The sequence below is a fragment of the Trachurus japonicus genome, chromosome 12 (assembly GCF_045865225.1).
Source record: "Trachurus japonicus isolate A0001 chromosome 12, Traja_1.0".
Taxonomy (NCBI): domain Eukaryota; kingdom Metazoa; phylum Chordata; class Actinopteri; order Carangiformes; family Carangidae; genus Trachurus; species Trachurus japonicus.
Genome location: NC_140918.1, coordinates 17,903,159 through 17,922,809, shown reverse-complemented (window position 1 = coordinate 17,922,809; position 19,651 = coordinate 17,903,159). Strand labels below are relative to the sequence as shown.

Genomic DNA, 19,651 nt, shown 5'->3' with positions numbered 1-19,651 from the left:
TGGATCGTTTCGTGCTGTTCGTGCGGATCAGTCGCACTCAGGCGCTTCAGAAATGCACTTTGCAGGAAGCGCGGCTCGGTGCTCGGACACCTCCTCCTGCTTTCCTTGGTCTCAGCTAAGACTTCAATGAATGAGGGAAATGCGGTCGTGAAGGAAGGAGAACTCTTTTCTCCAGTATCCTCCCCTCCCGGTCCGCCCGCCCGGCCGGCCGTAGCCGGCTGAAGACAGAGCAGCGATGCAGAGCGGCGCCGGCCACCGGGCGGGGGACGAGCCGGCGGACGGCGGCTGGGTGCTGGTGGAGGCCCGGCTGCAGGGCGCAGCACCCTGGGGCTTCACGCTGCAGGGCGGCCTGGAGCACGGAGCACCGCTCATCATCTCTAAGGTATGGGGGGGAAGAGTCACTGAGTGACACCGGGTCTGTGTCACCATCCTCTGCTGTGACAGTTTAACATGCACGGTCACTTCACTCAACTGAAGTTCACTATGGAACAAACAGTGCTGGAGAGAAAGTGGTTATTGACATAATAGACAAGGCAAGGCAATTTTATTTGTATAGCCCGTTTTTACAAACAGTTTGTCTGAAAGGGCTTTACATGTCACCACAACAACATATCAGAAAGATCATGTTTGGTTAATGATGTTTGAGGCAGCAGAAGTCGGATGTCCTTCAAGCTCATTGACAGTCATAGTTTACAAGCCCAAACCACTGACTTCCACAAAACTATAACAGATTGTATCTGATAATACTTTCATTTAGGCTGCCGCTGCACTGTCAGTCTGCTCAAATAAGCATTCCATTTATTGTTAAAAGCTGTTATAATGATAAACTGACAGTACATTGTTTACATACTTGAATGATGGCCAGGCCTACCCAAATACACAACACTTGACAACTATTCACTGTAGCTGTATGAGATCAGCCTCCACTGAATCAGGAGCCAAGCAAAGCTCCAGTTCTTGGTTCAGGGATCTTAGAGATAAGTTTTGAACACTGATACGATATTATTACTGTGATTTATTATCCAGCATCTGTCAGCTTTTCACACCCAGATAGGCTGTTGGAAATGACACTATGAACCGTTTGACATATCTAGTCCTCTCAACCTCAGTATAATACCACAAATGACCCCCCCCCCCTCTGTCCTTCCAGTCACTGTGGCCTAATTTTATTAAAATGCAAATCAGCAGACTGGTGTGTGTGTGTGTGTGTGTGTGTGTGTGTGTGTGTGTGTGTGTGTGTGAGGATTCTTCTGGGACAGAGGCCAAACAGCTATGAAACAGGACAGGAATGGGAATGATGCTTTTCCTGGGTGCTATGCAGACTTGCTCACAGCATTGTTCTGTACTGTGTCTGTGTGTAGATGTGTTTTATCACACTGCTTTACAACTGCTTGATCCCCGGCTGTCTGTCAGGCTGTCTGTCAGCTCCACAGTTCCTTTGTCTTTCAGGGTCTGTGTATTTCACTATCTGTCATTCTCTTGAATGAACCTTTCACGTATCTATTATCTCTCTTTGTCCTCGAACGCTGCTTTACATCATCACCTCTACTGTTTCAATAGAGTTTTATCTATAGATTTTAATTTATGACGTTTTTTTTAGCAGATAGATTATAATAGACCACATTTCACCCCCAGTTTGTTTGTCATCAGTGCACTGCAGGTCTTGTGGTTCTGAGGCAGCCCAGAGATTTCTGTTGATCCAGGCTCCACATAACACGTTCAAAAGATTGAATGAGTTTTAAATGTGAATGTCTCATAACTGGTTCTCTGATTCCAGTTTCTTAAATGTGAATATTTCTGGTTTCTTTGTTCCTTTATGACAATAAACTGAGTCTCTCTTTGATTTGTGGACAAAACAAGACATTTGAGGACGTCGTCGTGGTTTGAGAAACACTGATTGATGTTTTTTAAACTTTTATTGACTGAACAACTAATCGATTAATCGTTTAAATAATCGACAGATTAACCTATAATGAAAATAATCGTTATAGTTGCAGGCAGCCCTACTGGTATCCAAATGAAGTTGAAGAGTAAAGATGTAAACAAACTCCCCTTTATGAACATCTGCACTAGCTCTACTTTAATCTACTCCTCTCACTGTAACTGTGCAGAGATTGGCTCACAATCATAACAGTGGCAGTAAATTATGAGTGCTAAAATTTCACATTTCACATTTCACATTAATATTGATGGACTACTAATGATTTTCACTTGCACACATTGAAATCCTAACCCCTGAACCAACACCCTGTGCTTTCCTGGAATTGTTTTGAGTCATCAGAGTATCAAATCTTTCCAGACCCTCCTCTCATTCTGCAGAAGACTAGGTTAGAGCAGCACAGCTCCTTAAGGCCGGGAACAGACTGGATGCGTGGTGTAGGCGCGGCTGCTGTGGAACTCGCTGCACATGTCAAGGGATTAGAGCGTTTGTTGCAGTTGTAGTCTCTGTTTTTCAGACATGTAGCTCTGTAATCCACACTTAGTCACTTTTAGCTTTATTATTATGTGTGATCAGTTCACCACCTGCACCATGCTTAAGCGGAATATTTGTGTTAATATAAGTCTTAAATAGTTATATCTTCCGACAGCAATCACTTATATAGAGTGTTTGGTCTGAAACACGGGTCTGTCAGTCACTCTGCTCTGCTGTAAGCTGAGGAGAAAACTTTCCTTGTATCCTACAACCTTTATCCAATGAGGAGAGAGAACGGCATAAAGGGGCAGTCCTCTCTGTGTGTGCAGCCAAGGGATGCGTGTGAATGTGGTGACGTAGGGACGAGGGCGGGGACCGATAACTCCATCGGCTGACAGGAAGTTAGCCAAAACGACCGGATCACTTACTTTTACTTTAAATTGAGGCCATAATAAAGGATGTATAATGACATGCACGTTTGTATCCCTCCTTTCTGTGGACTAACTATCAGTGCTGTCAGACTAATATGTTGTTTCCTCTAATATTTTATGGTGGAAGACAAATGTTTAATAGGTAAACATGAGATTAGAAATTAAAAGTTACATGGAAGTTTACTCTCTTCTCTAAACTGATCTAAACTGAAACAAAAATGGCCCTGAAGCCCCCCCCCCCCCCCCCGTAATACAGCTGTGATCATGTCATGTCACAGGGAGTTCAGTTCTTCTTAACTCTACTTTTTTCAATTTTTCTACTGAATGCCTGTTAGTGATGCTCAGCCACAGCTCTAAAGCCAGGACCCTGAGCCATGCTCTTGGCTTGTGCCATCTTGCCTGTTGTGGCCATGTTTGTCTATAAGTTTTATTTTTATAAGCTGAATCCAAACCAACTGAATCAAGCAACAGAGTAACCTCGCCTAATTCTTGTAACTTCCTAATGGTCATCTTGTTTTCCTCCTTGGAAGATTTTGGATAACTTTAGAGTCATCAGGTGTCAGTCGACGGGCTTTTGTCCCTCATTCATCATAAACACAGATTACTGTACAGCTGACAGATTCCGGCACTTTCTGTCGAGTTGTTTTAACTTGGAGGGCAATCAGCTCCTACTGTAGGAATGGTATGACAGGAAATATTAATGATTGACTTTTTCAAACTGTGGTATACCTGGTAATGGGTAACTGGCCCATGCCTATTCACAGAGGCATCATAATCCATGAAAGTAATGGAAATAGATTATGCACAAATAGAAAAAACAGACACTACTTCCCTATGTCAACAACAGTTGTTAATACTGAGACTTGACATTAAGTGGTAGCACAACACCACACACCACAGTGCAGATTCATGTGCACTCTATCAGAGCTCACATACCAAAGTGTGACACAAAATGGACTGATATGGCCAATGAAACACAGGAAGATGAAAACCTGAGGAGAGGGATGGAACAGAGAAGTCACCTGGATAAGCCATACCAGTACTTCTAGGGAGAGTTACTTCCATGAGATCACAAATGCTGACACGACAAGCAGTAGGAACCATGGAGAAAGGTTGTAATTAACCTGTTTGAACTGAAAGGCAGGGTCTTTTGGCTGCTAATGGATTATTATTCAAATTACCCAGAATTCTCAAAGTTGTCAGGCGCACTTGCAGAGCGGGCAAATCGGAAATGAGCCGTGTCCTAATTTCATTTAGAAATAATTTTCAAAACAAAAAAATGTTGGCCACCAAGCACATGGACCTGTTATCCACATGATGTTACTCAGATATTAGAAGTCAGATTCATCCTAACCTCAAACTCAAACCAGGAATCCTGAATATGGGCAGAGACAAGGTGGATGATAGGACATATACTGTAGGACATTTTGACCAAGTTACTTCCAAACAGTAGACGGTAGAAGTGTAACAGTAGAAGACTGACTTCCTCAAGACACATTATTTTCTGTTTGACCAGATAGAGTTAAGCTTTCCAGACAGACTGGGACTCCTGCATTCTTTTACACTCATGGCTACAGCCTTACACCCCACCTCCTCAGGGAAACAACTTGTCTTCATGTAAAATGCTGTATTTCTGTAAGAGATATTATCTGGAGCAGCTCAACAAACACAGAGCAGAGGGATGTTGTGGTTCTGGCTACATTATAATTCACAAGCTAGGACAACGCCGACACATTGTGAGTTTTAGAATTTCTTTTAATGAAATGAAATCAGAGATAATGAACGGTGTAAAGGGTGGGCTTGGGAGGTCTTCAGCCAGGCAGTGGAGACTCTGAGTGGGGGTTCTGCCTCCGGTGGTTCGTCGTGCCCGGGCTGAAGTTAACCCCCCTGGGCCTGAAAAAAGAGGGAGACACCGAGTTGACCTGGAATGGGAGAAGAGGGAGAAGAGGGAGGGTTAGAGAAAGGGAGGGAGGGTTGATGAATCACAGACAAACGGAGTGGAGAGGGGAAGCACGGCTTAAGTAGGCCAGCAGGTGATGGTGATGAGGGAGTGGTCAGGCGTGGTCCTGCTCCCGAACTTAAAGTGAAATTCCGGCGTAAGTGTAAACCATGGTCAAACACACCATAACACCGAGTTAGACCCCCCCTCGAGAGATCAATTTGCCCGACCGCTACATTCACGAGATCCACCAACTTCAGCAAATACCACATTATCGCCACACACGGCGCTCTCCGGATCCACTGTCTGACCGCAACCAAAACGCCACCATTTGCCCAAAATAATGCTCAGAACTGCACCAAATGTCATCAATAGTACACACAGGGTCCCAGCACGTAGTACGAGTTGTCAAACATCTGCTAGCTTTGCCTGTTTTCTTTAGCAAGGAGATGCAACTCAACTCACCTACTTCTCCTCCGGGAGCCGCTCGTTGGTGAGGAAGCCCTGACGAGTCGATCACCGAGTGCACCGGAGTTCCGCAGCTCAATCAACAATTACCTCATGGAAATACAATCAGAGTTTTTTTTTTTTTTATCTTGCATATCACTTTATAACTATTATTATCGAGTGCTGGCCACGATATAGGCGCAAATGAGCATTTTTAAGAGCTGCGGAACTCCGGTGCACTTGGTGATCGACTCGTCAGGGCTTCCTCACCAACGAGCGGCTCCCGGAGGAGAAGTAGGTGAGTTGAGTTGCATCTCCTTGCTAAAGAAAACAGGCAAAGCTAGCAGATGTTTGACAACTCGTACTACGTGCTGGGACCCTGTGTGTACTATTGATGACATTTGGTGCAGTTCTGAGCATTATTTTGGGCAAATGGTGGCGTTTTGGTTGCGGTCAGACAGTGGATCCGGAGAGCGCCGTGTGTGGCGATAATGCGGTATTTGCTGAAGTTGGTGGATCTCGTGAATGTAGCGGTCGGGCAAATTGATCTCTCGAGGGGGGGTCTAACTCGGTGTTACGGTGTGTTTGACCATGGTTTACACTTACGCCGGAATTTCACTTTAAGTTAAGACATTAATTTTCATTTCACTAGCTAGGACAACGCCGACACATTGTGAGTTTTAGAATTTCTTTTAATGAAATGAAATCAGAGATAATGAACGGTGTAAAGGGTGGGTTGGGAGGTCTTCAGCCAGGCAGTGGAGACTCTGAGTGGGGGTTCTGCCTCCGGTGGTTCGTCGTGCCCGGGCTGAAGTTAACCCCCAAAGAGTCATTGTTAAATTAAACACAATCGTGAGTGGGCTTGATGCAGATCGCTTAGGTTGTTGCGGATGTAAGTGTGGTATGCCTGGGAAGACCAATGCCCCATGATCTGAATCGTGTGCTCAGATATTCCTTGGCTGGCAGCCGTGGATGCTGCGCCGATGCGAAAAGAGTGGGGTGAATAATGTTCGGAGGTGATGCCTGAGGCATCAGCCAACGGCAGAGCTGTAGTGTAGCTCTGAGCAGCTTGCAGCTCTGCTCCGCCGTTCTAAAAAAAACTTGCACCGACAAATCTATAGGGATTATGGCAATTGGCCAATTTGCCAAAATGTTGAACTATCCCTTTAATAATCCACCACATACATTATGTTGGAATCCAGTCTGAGCTGGTGAAGTTGGTGCAGACACATTTTGACAATCTGTCGGGATTTGATTGAGTTTATCTGAGAGAACAAGACAATGTGACCTTAAAGTGGGAGAACACACACACACACACACACACACACACACACACACACACACACACACACACACACACACACACACACACACACACACACACACACACACACACACAGACAGTGTGATAAATGGATAAACAAAGACACACACTGCACTGACAGGCTGCTAAGAGGCATCACTATCAGCTCTGATAAAGTCAGGACTGGAGTCACGTCCTTCCTCTGTTCCCCTGGTTAGTTTGAGTTTTCCTGTTTCATTTTGAAAATCCTCCTGTGTCTTCTTCCTGACTCGTTGTGTCTAGCTTTGTCTGTGTCCCACACCTGTGTCTCATTTGTAACTGACCTCTGTCTTTTGAGTCTTCCAGGTCTACCTTGTCTCATCATGTCCTGTTATCTCCCTCCTGTGTGTTTTTCCTCCCTGTGCTCTTCCTGGTCAGTCTGTGGTTTTCCTTTGTGTTTCTTGGTTCTTTTGATGTAACCTTAGTGGTTTGGTTGTAGACCCCTTTTGTGTTTCTCTTTTTGTGATGTCTGGGATTTAATACCCACTGACCCTTTTTGGGGGGGATTTCACATTTGGATAATTGGAGACCTTTTTGAGTTGTTGTCCCTTCTCTCTTAATAAATTACTCTGAACTCACTCTCTCATGTTTGTGTCTGCATCTGGGTCCTGTGTTTCTCCTCAAACCACAACAGTATGAGTCTTCAGTTGAGTCATGACATACTTTTAAATCCTTTGTGGCTCCTTCCTTTGAAATGGACCGCAGTGCAGTTTCTCAATTCTAGATCGTGACCATTCACCTTAACATTTAAAATGACAAAGCGTACAGTGGCTGATAAGAATTCATTATTTGTAGAAATTCACACATTTAGGCAGATTTGTTTTCTAAACGATTCTGATTTGAACTCAGAATTTAAAGTCAGCACTCTGAGGTCAAAAGGTCAGGGTTTTGAGAGAGTAGAAAAGAGATACTGTAGGCTTCTGAGTTCAAAGTTGGAAATAGATTCTTAAACCCTATTCGCATGGGATTAGTATTACCTGGGGACGTCTGGTAATTTGTAAATTACCCCCCCACGTCTGTGTTTCTTACGGTGCATTCACACGGGATACACACACACATTGCAGCAGTAAAATCAGTGACACGTCTACTTTATTTACACTGTAACATTGTGTGTGTTAATGTGTGTGTGCAGGTAGAGGAGGATGGGAAGGCCGACCGTTTGGAGCAGCCTCTGCTGGCGGGGGATGAAATCATCATCATCAATGACGTAGAGCTGACTGGATTCAGACAGGAGGCCATCGCTCTGGTCAAAGGATCGCACAAGACTCTGACGCTCACCGTTCGCAGGTAAAGAACCATAACCTCATTAACACCAAAGTAAAGCTGACTGATACTGCAGTTTTGTTTAAGACAACACACACACACACACTTATACAGTACAGAAGAATTTCTAAAAGAAAACACTGAACTATGTGGTACTGAACAGTAGAATTTGACAGTTAATCTGTATTTCATCATTCCTGAGTTGAGGGATTGGAGAACGGGTGATGCTCTTGGTGGTTCCTTACTTAGCATATCCCTCCCTAACGGTATTAGCCTGATGCATCAGCCGCTTATTTCATTACATTTCAAAAAGCGTCTGAACCTGAGCCATAGGGATTCGTTTGCTTCCGGGAGGCGGTTGCTTACATTTGCTTCAACTAATCGCTGCTGCTTGGTGGTCACGTGTGCTATACACCGGTTAAGCTCATAGGTTAATCTTGAGCGCTTGAGTTCAACGTCATCGCCTTCACTTACCCGTCTGTTCGCTGATTGGTCCGTCCGCTCTGGCGGACGGAGCAAACCGAAACGCATTGCTAGTGTCCTGACTACATTGTTGAGGCAAATGAAATTTGCCGGAACCAGTAGGCGGCGCTAGCCTGGCTATAACGGTATAGAACGGTATAGAAATGTGTAAACCACGAGCATCAGTGGTTTTTCTACTCATTTTTCAAATAGTGCTGGTCAGATTATGGGTCGTTATGATGAGCAGAGGAAGAGGCAGATTGTTTTTGTAAAATGCTGAGATGGATTCAACAAGGCCATGTGTCTGAATGTGGCATACACGGGTCTAAATTGACTTAATACCCAATAATCCATAGAGTGTGTATAATACAATTTTGGTCATTTAGCAAGTCTTTTTGGTTCCCAACTCAGAAGATGACCTGAATCAGTGGATACTGCATTGTGAAATGTCCCAGTTAGATCCATGCCAATATGGAAAGAGCCCTTGGACTGGTTGGTTGGTTGGTTGGTTGGTTGGTTCACCAAGTGACATCTCTCCAAGTGAATTGGGCCTTTATCCAGTCTAGTACAATGTCATGAGTCCAGGCATTGGGTTGTAGTGATCCACTTGGGACACAGTTCTCAGAACCAACATATCGGTTAGTTCTTGTGTCACAACTCTGCACAGCATGTTCCTAATCAATGAGATACATAATACAGTGACATGCAAAAGTTTGGGCACCCATGGTCCACATGTCTGTTAATGTGAACAGTTGAGTAAGTGGAAGATGAAATGATCTCTCAAAGACATAAAGTTAAACAAGAAACACTCTTTTGCAATATTTTCAGCAATATCAGTGTATTATTTAAGTTTTCTACAGTTTTACAGTGAAACAGGGAAACAAAGCAGCAGCCTGTAAAAGAATGGGAAACCCAGGAAACTTGAGCTCTCACATACTGTAACTTTGACCAAGGTATCAGACAAGATATTTACTATTGACACACTGTGATAGTTTCCAAAGGGGGGGGGGCTCTCTGTGTGTGCAGCCAAGGGATGCGCGTGAATGTGGTGACGTAGGGACGAGGGCGGGGACTGCTAACTCCATTGGCTGACAAGAAGTTCGCCAAGAAGTTTGCTTACTTCTGCTTTAACCAATGAAGAATAAGGAGGAAGGAAAGAGGCCACGTCACTATGCCGTGGCAGTGTCTCAGGTGGCAGAGCATGTCGTCCAGTGATCAGAGGGTTGGCGGTCTGTCCCAGTCGCTGTCGTAGTGTCCATGGGCAAGACACCTTATACCCACCTTGCCCCATTTGGATGTGTATGAATGTTTGGTGTTGGTCGAGGTTTGGCAGGAATTGGCAGCCACGCAGCTGTTTCTACAGACGTAGCTTAGCACTAGAGATGTGCACGGTTACCCGGGTACTCAAGTACCCGAGTAGGGAATCTGCTAATCGGTTATGAATTATTACCCGGTTAACCTAGGATTAAAAAAACGGCACGTTAGAGCGCAGTCTAGCGTCGGATTAAACTACATTATCATGCCATGGTTCAGCTTTTTCGTAGTGTTAAATAGTTTCGGATCAAGCAACATGAATTTTTGCTGTGTAAAATAATTTTTGGATCGAGCCTTGAGCTTTCAAACCTTTTACAAGAATCTGTGATGGTTCCCTTGGGGTGAGCTGTAGGGAGGGAGACGACAGGTGTCATCAAGTCTGTTAGAAAATAGACTTTCAGCCTACAAACATCCTGAAATATTCCCAGTTATTTCCTGAGACGATGTGAGGCAGAGAGGAGCGTAGGCACCAAAATGTAGTGTGGACTAATAAATAAGCACCGCTAATGAGTGGGAGAAAAAAGGTTTTCTCCTCAGAGGCAGCTGCGGCATAAAGATACACATGCCCCATATGTGCATCTTCAACTCCAGTCTCTACTCTTATTATCCACCTGATATTTTGTCTGACAACGCTGTGTGTCGGTCCATGCCTATGTTCCCACAGCTTTATGTTCCCACAGTCCTATGTTCCCACAGCCTTATGTTCCCAAATTTCTAAGATTTTTCTCAAAATTAGGCCCTATGTTCCCACTGGACTGTCTCTACCTATCTGGACTCTGTCTATCTGGCCTGTCTAGCCTCTACCTGGTCTTTTTACTAAACTTAACCAACTCTTTTCTTCATTGCCTAAACCCAACCAATGGTGGGACCAAAGGGCTGTGGGAACATAGGGCCTAATTTTCAGTGACAACAAAAGTTAGAAATGTGGGAACATAGGGCTGTTAGAACATAGGAATGACCCCGTGTCGGGCAATACTCTGTCAATGCGGACAGAGCGCATTTATGCTCCAGCTGTGCTCTGTCCGTCAGACACGACCTCATTCTATTTTATTAAAGTAATCGGTTACCCGGGTAAGACCAGGTTAGGTTACTACCTCTTATGAAGAGGAGATGCTCGGGCATGAAGGCAGCACAGGACATGGCAACCCAGCCCCTGTGTGGGAGAGCAGGCCCTGTAGGTGCTGGGCCTGCTGCTCTGTCTGGGCGTGCACTGCCTCCAAATGCGTCTATTCACCTATTCAGATCCTCTGTCATAAATCTGGGACGGACAGATGGCATCTGGAGGTTTTACAGTGGATGTTTGTTTTGTCAGACAGACAGTCAGTATTCTGTTGAGCAGGTTTGGCTGCCATGTCCTCTCCCGCTCTTCACCGCTCTCAGTATTTGCACACGCTTTATTTAGTTTAGTTGTGATTGTGTGACTCAGACAGAATGCAAAACTGACCACAGAAAACAACACCTGTCCCTCCTCATTCTGTTCTGGTGAGCAGTTTGCTAAATAAAGTTTTCCAGCTTGTTCTAAATCTAATGAATTGGTTTCTTCCTGTATTTTGTTGTTGTTTTTTTCAGAAGTGGTGGTGCACACATAGGCCTATTGGTACAGAGTCTTTGAATAAACTTTGAGAGATAACTCAGAACTATGAATCACAGCGCAGCAGGGTGAGAGAGATAAGAGCTGAGCAGAGATTGAAGCAGGAAATGAGTCATGATGTCACAATGCTGTGTGGAGTTAGTCCGTGTTAGTGTGTGTGTGTGTGTGTGTGTGGGTCAGGATGTCATGCATACAGTATGTGTACTGAGATGATGATAGTTGGGTACAGTGATCCGTATGATGTTCTTGTCCGCTTTCATTGTCATAGTGACAGGAACTTTAACTTGCTTCGTCCTGGTTGTGGTGTAACATGACTATAAGAGTTATTCTCCTGTGTGAGTTTTTTCTTATTTGCAGTGAGGTACAGTAGGCCTGACACAACCAATGCAGGAGAACTAATAACTTTAAAATGTACCCTTCAAAGGGAGGAGAAATGAAGGAGGAGGGAAAAAAGAGAGGTTTTTTCTGTTTTATTTATTTAACTGTCTTTGGTTGGCTGCTTTTTTTTCTCCTTTCAATCAATTAATTAACTTTTTCGGCTGCTGTGTTGCAGTGTTAGGTTTTTCCTGTCTTGTGCTGTGTCATGTCTTTATGTTTGTCACTTGTATTGCACAATAAAGAATAAAAAAAAAACAATAAAATGTATGTATCTTTATCCATTCAGTTTTTAAATGAACAAATTAAAATGTAAATAATAAAACAGGTCAGTTAAAACCTGAAATGCACTTAGTGATAAATGAAGGTCAAGTGGAATGTGAAGCTCTGTCTTGCTACGTCTTCTTTCATTCATCTCCCGTGACGCTGCTTTTGTGCTCTTTTGTCGCTAGTTGACGCAACCGAGCCGAATGAATGTTTGAGTTTCTCTGCTCAAAAGAGATGAGGAGGAAGTCATTACAGGGACAGACTGCCACAATGCTGTCTCCTAGGCAACAGCTTAGTGTGCGTATCTCAGAGAGAGTGTTCTTGTGTTTAAACATAGCGCGGAGGACTGAGATCCATTGACGGTGGATTGGCACCTTTTCACTGTAGAACAGAACTGAGCAGAATGTATGTCAACTTCAGTATATTACAAATATGTTACTGTCTATGTGACCTCTTTGTGACCCCAGAGAGAATATGCATCATTATTTTGATTATTATTAAAGGGATAGTTCAACATTTTGGCAAATTCGCCCATTGCCATAATCCCTCTAGTCATAGGAGAAGGTTAATTACCTTTAATTGTCAGTGCATATTGTTTTGAGATCTGTGGAGCAGAGACGCAAGCTGCTCAGGTAACAGTACATACAGTAGTCCCCTGTCCCTCATCAAACTCAACAAATACACAATCCAACAACTCCAAAACACTTTGGTGGACAAGTTGTGACCTGCACATTCACCACGCTATGAGATAATAATGTAACATTACGAGACAGAGTTGTTTTAGAGGTAAATGCATAGCCGGAACTACATTTCAGACATGGCTGCTGGGCGGAGTGATTTCACAAGCAAAAGTAGGCCCAATTCCGAGTATTTGCTTTGTGTGTCGTAATGTTACATAATTATACATGATTATTTCATGGCGTGGTGAATGTGCAGGTCACAACTTGGAGTTGTTGGAGTTGTTGGATTGTGTATTTGATGAGTTTGATGAGGGACAGGGGACCTGTACCATTCACCTCCATTATGTTCCCTGAGCAGCTCACGTCTCTGCCCCGCCGATCTCAAAACAACATGCACTGACAAATAAAGGTAATGAACCTACTGCTATGACTATAGGGATTATGGCAATGGGTGGATTTGCCCAAATGATAAACTATCCCTTTAAAATTATTCTTATTCCTAACACAGTATTATTAAAGCCCCTCTTTAGTTTTTTGTGCCAGTGTGTGTGTGTGTGCTGTTTCTCTTCTGGAGCTGAGTTGAGCAACAGGTGCAGTTCACTGTGAGGCTGTGTGCTTGACTTCCTGTTCCAATATTCAAATCCTCAGGAGGATAAACACGGTGACCTCACACACCCTCGTCATATGGGATGGTAGCTGTGTTCACAAAAAGAGAATTATTTTTTTTCTCCTCCATACTTTTGATATTCCCCTTATGTCTGTGGTTTTTGTGAAGCCACTGCAGACACAGCAACGTTTTGACAACAGACCTGAGATCCAATTGAGGAGGTGATTGATTCAGACTCTCTTCTGGCTGAATGCTACTGTTAAGTAGCTGGAAGTCATCAGGTGAGCTCAGTGCCAGGTTAAAGGTACAGGGAGGAAAGTGTGTGTGTGTGTGTGTGTGTGTGTGTGTGTGTGTGTGTGTGTGTGTGTGTGTGTGTGTGTGTGTGTGTGTGTGTGTGTGTGTGTGTGTGTGTGTGTGTGTGTGTGTGTGAGAGTGTGTGTGTGTGAGTGTGTGTGTGAGTGATGAGATGGAAAGTGGCAACATGGCCCCTCCTGGTGATTTCACTGTGTTGTGGCTGCTTCACATTCCTGCAACCAGCTCTTCAGGTTTCATGTTAATGAGCCTTTATTTGTGTATCTGTGTGTGTGTGTGCGTGCGTGCGTGCATGTGTGTTTTTGTGTGTGTATGGAATGCCTTCAGTGAATGATATAAGCCTGGGTGTGTCTGTTTTCTGTGAAGTTGTGTATTGTGTTCTTTATTCATCTCATCTCTAAAGATAATCCATAATGATGCGGCTCTGTGGGATGCAGATGTTATTATGACAGTACAGTATGATTTACTGTATAAACTCTGATGTTAACAGCATCTTTTGGTCATTGAATCACAGTAAAACTGCATCTCTCAATCAATAAATGCAGAAACAATTATAATACTTTAAATGTATAGGACCTGGCCAGATGGGTGTGCGTTTATTTTATTTTATTTTTTGAAGTTTGTTTTTTTTTACCAGTGATTCTCTCTGTATCAGTTTTGCCAAATTAAAGGAGAATTACGGTCATTTTCTAAGTAACACTCTACAACTCTAGGTCCCTGAGTGCGACCATAGGAAAAAATCTGAGAAAAATATGTGCAGCTACGACCTAGCTCTCCTCCTGCTAGCTGCACTACACTGCAGGTAAACAGTGAAGTAATGGGGGCAATTCTTCTAACCGCGACTTTGGCCTCTATATAATGCTCAAAATATCACTACACAAACATGCTTTGCAACATCCTTACCACACAACACTGAGTGTGTATAACTCCGTTAATATGAGAGATCAGTGCTACATGTGTGTTTTTATCACGTACCTCTGTTCACTCTAGCTTCCTGGGTAGACCTTACTAGTCGACTGTGGAGCTCAAGACTGTTTCCATATCAACAAAGACAAAAACGCGAGGAAAACATGGTTTTTTGGATGGGAAGAAAGCAGTTTTATTCAGCCAAATCATTTTTTCCCTCCTAAATCCATGTTTTCCTCACATTTTAGTCTTGTAACAGTCCCGAGCTCAACAGTCGACTAGTAAGGTCTACCCTGGAAGCTAGAGTGAACAGAGGTACGTGATAAAAACACGTTACTTTGCTGTTTAACTGCAGTGTAGCACAGCTAGCAGGAGGAGAGCTGGTCTGGTCTGCACAGATTTTTCTCAGATTTTTTCCTATGGTCGCACTCAGCGACCTAGAGCTGTAGAGCGTAATTTAGAAAATTACGCTTAATTTTCCTTTAAGTTAAATGCCTAACTGTACCTTTGCCTCGTCCCTTGACATTACATTATCTTTACAGTCTGTTCGCTGCACATCATACATGAGCTAATATTCCTCCACACATTCCACAAGAGGTAGTAGTTTGACCTGAGGAGAAAGTGTTGGATGGTTCAGGCAGCTTTGAATTGTCCCTTTAACACATTAAAGTAAGTTCACACATTAAACAGCGTTCTGGCCCATAGAGACTACTGTTACAATGTGTGGCTGATGTGAATGACGGTGAAGTGTCAACTTAGATATGTGATACCTGGCATGACGTGTGTATTATTTCTGCTGACTCACTGTAACAGTCCAGACTTTCTGGAACATTGTACAGCGAGGGACACAGCAGCCTCCCCTCCTCTCCAGGACAAAGAAAATATTTAAATGCTGTCAATCATTTTTTTTTTTGAATAGAAGATGTAATGAACCTGCAATAACCGTTTCTTTTATTTGGCCTCTGGGCAGACATTTGTGAACGTAACTGAACATTGGCATCAATGTTTTGATAGAGGTGGGGAAATAAATAACTTTCAATGTCAATAATGAAAGTCTGGGATTCTGTGAACTGTGAATGTCTAATTTCATCACTTTGAGAAGAATATGTCCCGGTGCCTCCAGCTTCACTTGTCCCCATTAGAGTGGAAAAGACATGAAAGATCAATGTATGAATCAACACTGGATTATGCAAATGTGGATTGAATATTAATAGGAGCACTGATTTTTTTTTAACCCAGTGGAACAAGGACTGCTGTCTTCAGCTGCAGCTAACAGGCTGTTTACCACTTAACCATAGGTGGGCCAGAAGAAGACTAGACTTTTAAAATTAGATACGATCAATCAAATATGAATCAGTACAATTTATCTGAAAAGCAGGACATGTAAAAGGATCATCCACCCCTTGTAAAAAAAAACAAAAAACTAACTCAGTGCAGTGAAGTTAAGAACTCACTAAAACCAGTTTCATGTCCTGTCTCTCTTCAGGGAGCTTCAACCAGCGTACGTCCAGGAGTTTGGAACTTCACCTCCTTCGCTCCCTGCTCTTCCTCCCTCTTCTTCTTCTCCACCTCCTCTGTCTTCTACACCAACACCACGGCAACAACTAACACCATCGCCATCCCACAACAGCAGAACATGTTCAGCAGGAGAGGTTCAACTGCGCATCAAGAACAGGTAGGAGACTGGCAGTGACCTGGAGGTTAGAGTCATGAGTCTGAGACCAACCAAGGTGACAGTGTTTTAAATTACATCACTAGTGTGTGCACAGCATGTCTCCTCTCAACAGACTCCTGTCAATCAGACAACTCTGAATTGTAGTTTAAATCTTAAAGGGATACTTCAATATTTTGGCAAACTGGCCCATTGCCATAATCCCTATAGTCCTAGCAGTAGGTTTCTTACCTTTAATTGTCAGTGCAAGCTGTTTTTCGATCGGTGGGGAAGAGCCGTGAGCTGCTCAGAGCTACGCTACGGAGGCATATGGTATTTCCACGGTTCCCCCATCAAACTCATCAAATACACAATCCAACAACTCCATAACGCTCTGGTGGACAAGTTGTGACCTGCACATTCACCACGCTAATATCATATTAAAAGCGCCTGAAATGAGCATAATAGGTCCTCTTTAAGTTAATCAGCAACTCATTATCAGGCTAAGGCCCATAGGGATGTGGGAGGTCAGTGGACCTGCCGGGCTTGGGTTGGTTTGGGCTGGGCCTGGTCTACACTGTTCCCTTCCTTGCAGTTACCTTGTCAGTGCTTAGCTACTGTAACTTGGTCTGTTAAGGCCCAGTCAGTAATTTTCCATTTTATTGTTTTATTAATTTGTGTAGCCTTGTGTTAGCATCTCTGTTCTGGCCTTCATTTAGTGAAATTTCCAACCCAGCAGCCTCAGTAAATACTAAAGATAGAGACATTCAGCGTTCTGTGACAAGAGCAAAGTCTGCCCCCGTTCACACTCAGGAGCTTGAGAGACCGGTAAGGAGAAGTCGGGGTCCACATGCTATAGAAGAGAAGCTTTGACTTTATTACTCCATAGTGCGTGGACCAGATAAACTGTTTCTTGTTTTTTGGCACGAGGAAGGATTTGAGTTTTGTTGATGGACTGAGTTCTGCATTCAACCTTGATTTATTTATTTATTTAAAAGGATCCCCATTAGCTGATACCAATGGCCCAAGCTAGAGAAAAACAGATCATATTTTCAATATCACAATCACATCAGTCAAATAGACATCTTAATACATCGTGTTTACAGCACATTGCTGTGAAATCATACATTTTATGCCTTTCATTTGATTGCATTTAAACAAACTGGTATTAACCTTTGGTTTTGTTTTTGATGGGAAAATAATAACTTTTAACATCTGAAGCCATTTGTGTTGAGTTTTTCTTGTAGTGTTGGAAAACCTCATTTATTTTGGGTAGTTTGCTGTAAAAGGGTAAAAGCCATCACAGTAGACTGCTACACATTAAAGCAGAAGTAAGCAATCCGGTCGTTTTGGCTAATGCTGCGTTCCAGGCAGGCTTTTGAAACCGTAAGTTACAGCTTCAAGTCACGACTTACAACTTTGTAGCGTTCCAGGCAACCCGCAACTTGCGTTTCTCCGACCTGTTGCCTGTGAAAGTCACTATAACGGCCACTCGTAACTTCCGACCCGTGAACGCGCACCAGATCGAACTGGTCCGACTTCACAGGTCGGAAAAACACGAGTTACAGGCTGCCCTGAACGCACCATAACTTCTTGTCAGTCATGGATCTATTGTCCTCGTCCCTACATCACCACATTCAGGCGCGTCCCTTGGCTGCACACACAGCCCTTCATGCCGTTCTCTCTCCTCATTGGATAAAAATTGTAGGATACAAGAAACGTTTTCTCCTCGGCTCAGAGCAGAGTAGAGGGACTGACAGACCCGTGTTTCGGTCCAAACACTCTATGTAAGTGATTGCTGTCGGAAGATATAACTATTTAAGACTTATATTTACACAAAAATATCGCTTACTTCTGCTTTAACTCTCCATGTCTCCAATCTAACCAGCTAATAAACAGTGTTCAGTACAATGCAATGATGCTGCACAGCACAGGTTTACAGTGTTTCTCTTAGAGCTGTGAAGTTGGTGAAGTGTTGGTGGCATTTAATTGACCTTTCCAAACAGCGGGGTGTAGCTGACAGGGACATCCTGTCAGCTAATGGTTCCTTCCACTTTAGATACATTTTTGAACGTGCCACCCTGTGGGAGGGATGTGGAATCAGTCACAGGTTCACAGCTGTCAGCTGACGGGTCATCGCCCTTGGTGACAGGATGTCCTGCCTGTGCTTCCTTTCTCTCAGTGTGTGTGCGTGCGTGTGTGTTTGCATTTTGTGCATCTTGAGCCCAAAGTAAGAAGTGTTTTGATTACATATTGAAAAAGAGACCACTTGTCTCATGTCTCATTTTTAAACCATCCTGATACTTTCTGCACCGTCACCTGTCAACCTGCAGTGAGCAGCAGCAGCAGCAGCAGCAGCAGCAGCGGTGCACAAGGCCAGAGCCACATTTCTAAATGTGGAAGTAATGGGCAGATGTGACTCATGGTTTTTCCATTTTTGTTATTTAATGCGGGAAAACCATGGTAAACAAACTATTCCTGATAGCTCAGGATTTCAAAGGATTTCAAAGGAAGACGTCTGGGGAGGGGAGAAGGGGTTTTTAGGTTTTTTTGGGGCAGGAGATATTCTATCCAAACACCACGTTCACACTTTGGCACCATTTTTAGTAATCAGTTGATCCTGACAGGATTGTTATCGTTCATTTGGATTAATGCATCCATGCTTTTCACTGACACAGCTGCCTACTGCTGCCAAAACTGCAGAATCAGATGGTGATTTTCCATGAACTCATCGCTGTGATCTATTTTTGATGTACAAACATTGATTGGAGTAGCTTTCATTTAGGGCACAAAGAAAATAAAACACTTTGTGCATTTTTATTTACATGTAGCCTATGTCACTTTGCTCTTTAAGATTGTGTAGGACAGGTTTTTAGCAGGAAAAGGAATGTTCACTTGGATTAACCTGGTTACATGACGATTATGTTCATTGATTTTTTTTTAAATGCATCTGGCACCATTCAACCTAAAACTAAGTCTAAAACTAAAACTAGCAGTAAAAAAAATAATTTAGTAAAATAACAAATAACAAACAAGAACTAAATAAAAACTACAATGAACAATGTAAAACTAAAGTAGAGTCAGATCACATCAGCTTAGTTGTAGTTTTCTTAGAGATGTCTGCAGGAAGAAAACACCAACTCAATATGGGACGACTTGGAGTACGACCCACAGGTAGATAAGAGTGAGATAAAACCTGAAAAACTAAGACTAAATAAAAACTAGTCAATTCCTCAAACATAAAAACTAAACTAAAACTGCTTCATCACTTGTTACTAAACTAAATAAAAATAAAAACGAATGAAACATTTAAAACTATAATAACCTTGCATCCAACAGCCTTTTCTTAAAGACAAGCTAAAGGAAGGGTTGGGTGCTTCGTGCCCTGGATTGTGGACGACCAGCATCATCTCAGGGACCGTGATGGCTGTTTTCCTCAGGAACTGCAGGTCTTCTCACGTCTACAGTGGAATGCTGCACGCTTCAGTCAGTGGTGGTCAGTAAACTGTTTAATGCTGCAGTCTGACTTGGTTAAAAATGGAGCAATAGCAGTGAGATTTGGCAACAGTCTGAAGATCCTCTGCTTCCCAAAAAAAGAAACAGGAGAGTTCTACAGAGCAACAGAGTCTGCCTGGTTTGGAAACTGCTCCT

The 19,651-nt window shown here is 43.2% G+C and overlaps 1 protein-coding gene across 2 annotated transcripts in view; it reads left to right on the top strand.

The window, feature by feature from the left end:
• The first annotated feature begins 241 nt into the window (after nt 1–241).
• shroom3 (shroom family member 3) overlaps nt 242–19,651 on the top strand; it is a 56,827-nt gene continuing 37,417 nt past the window's right edge. For both annotated transcript variants that reach the window (XM_085793664.1, XM_085793663.1), the window contains exons 1-3: nt 242–382; nt 7,705–7,859; nt 15,836–16,024. The gene's annotated coding sequence lies outside the window, so the exon portion shown is untranslated. The remainder of the gene's footprint in view (nt 383–7,704; nt 7,860–15,835; nt 16,025–19,651) is intronic.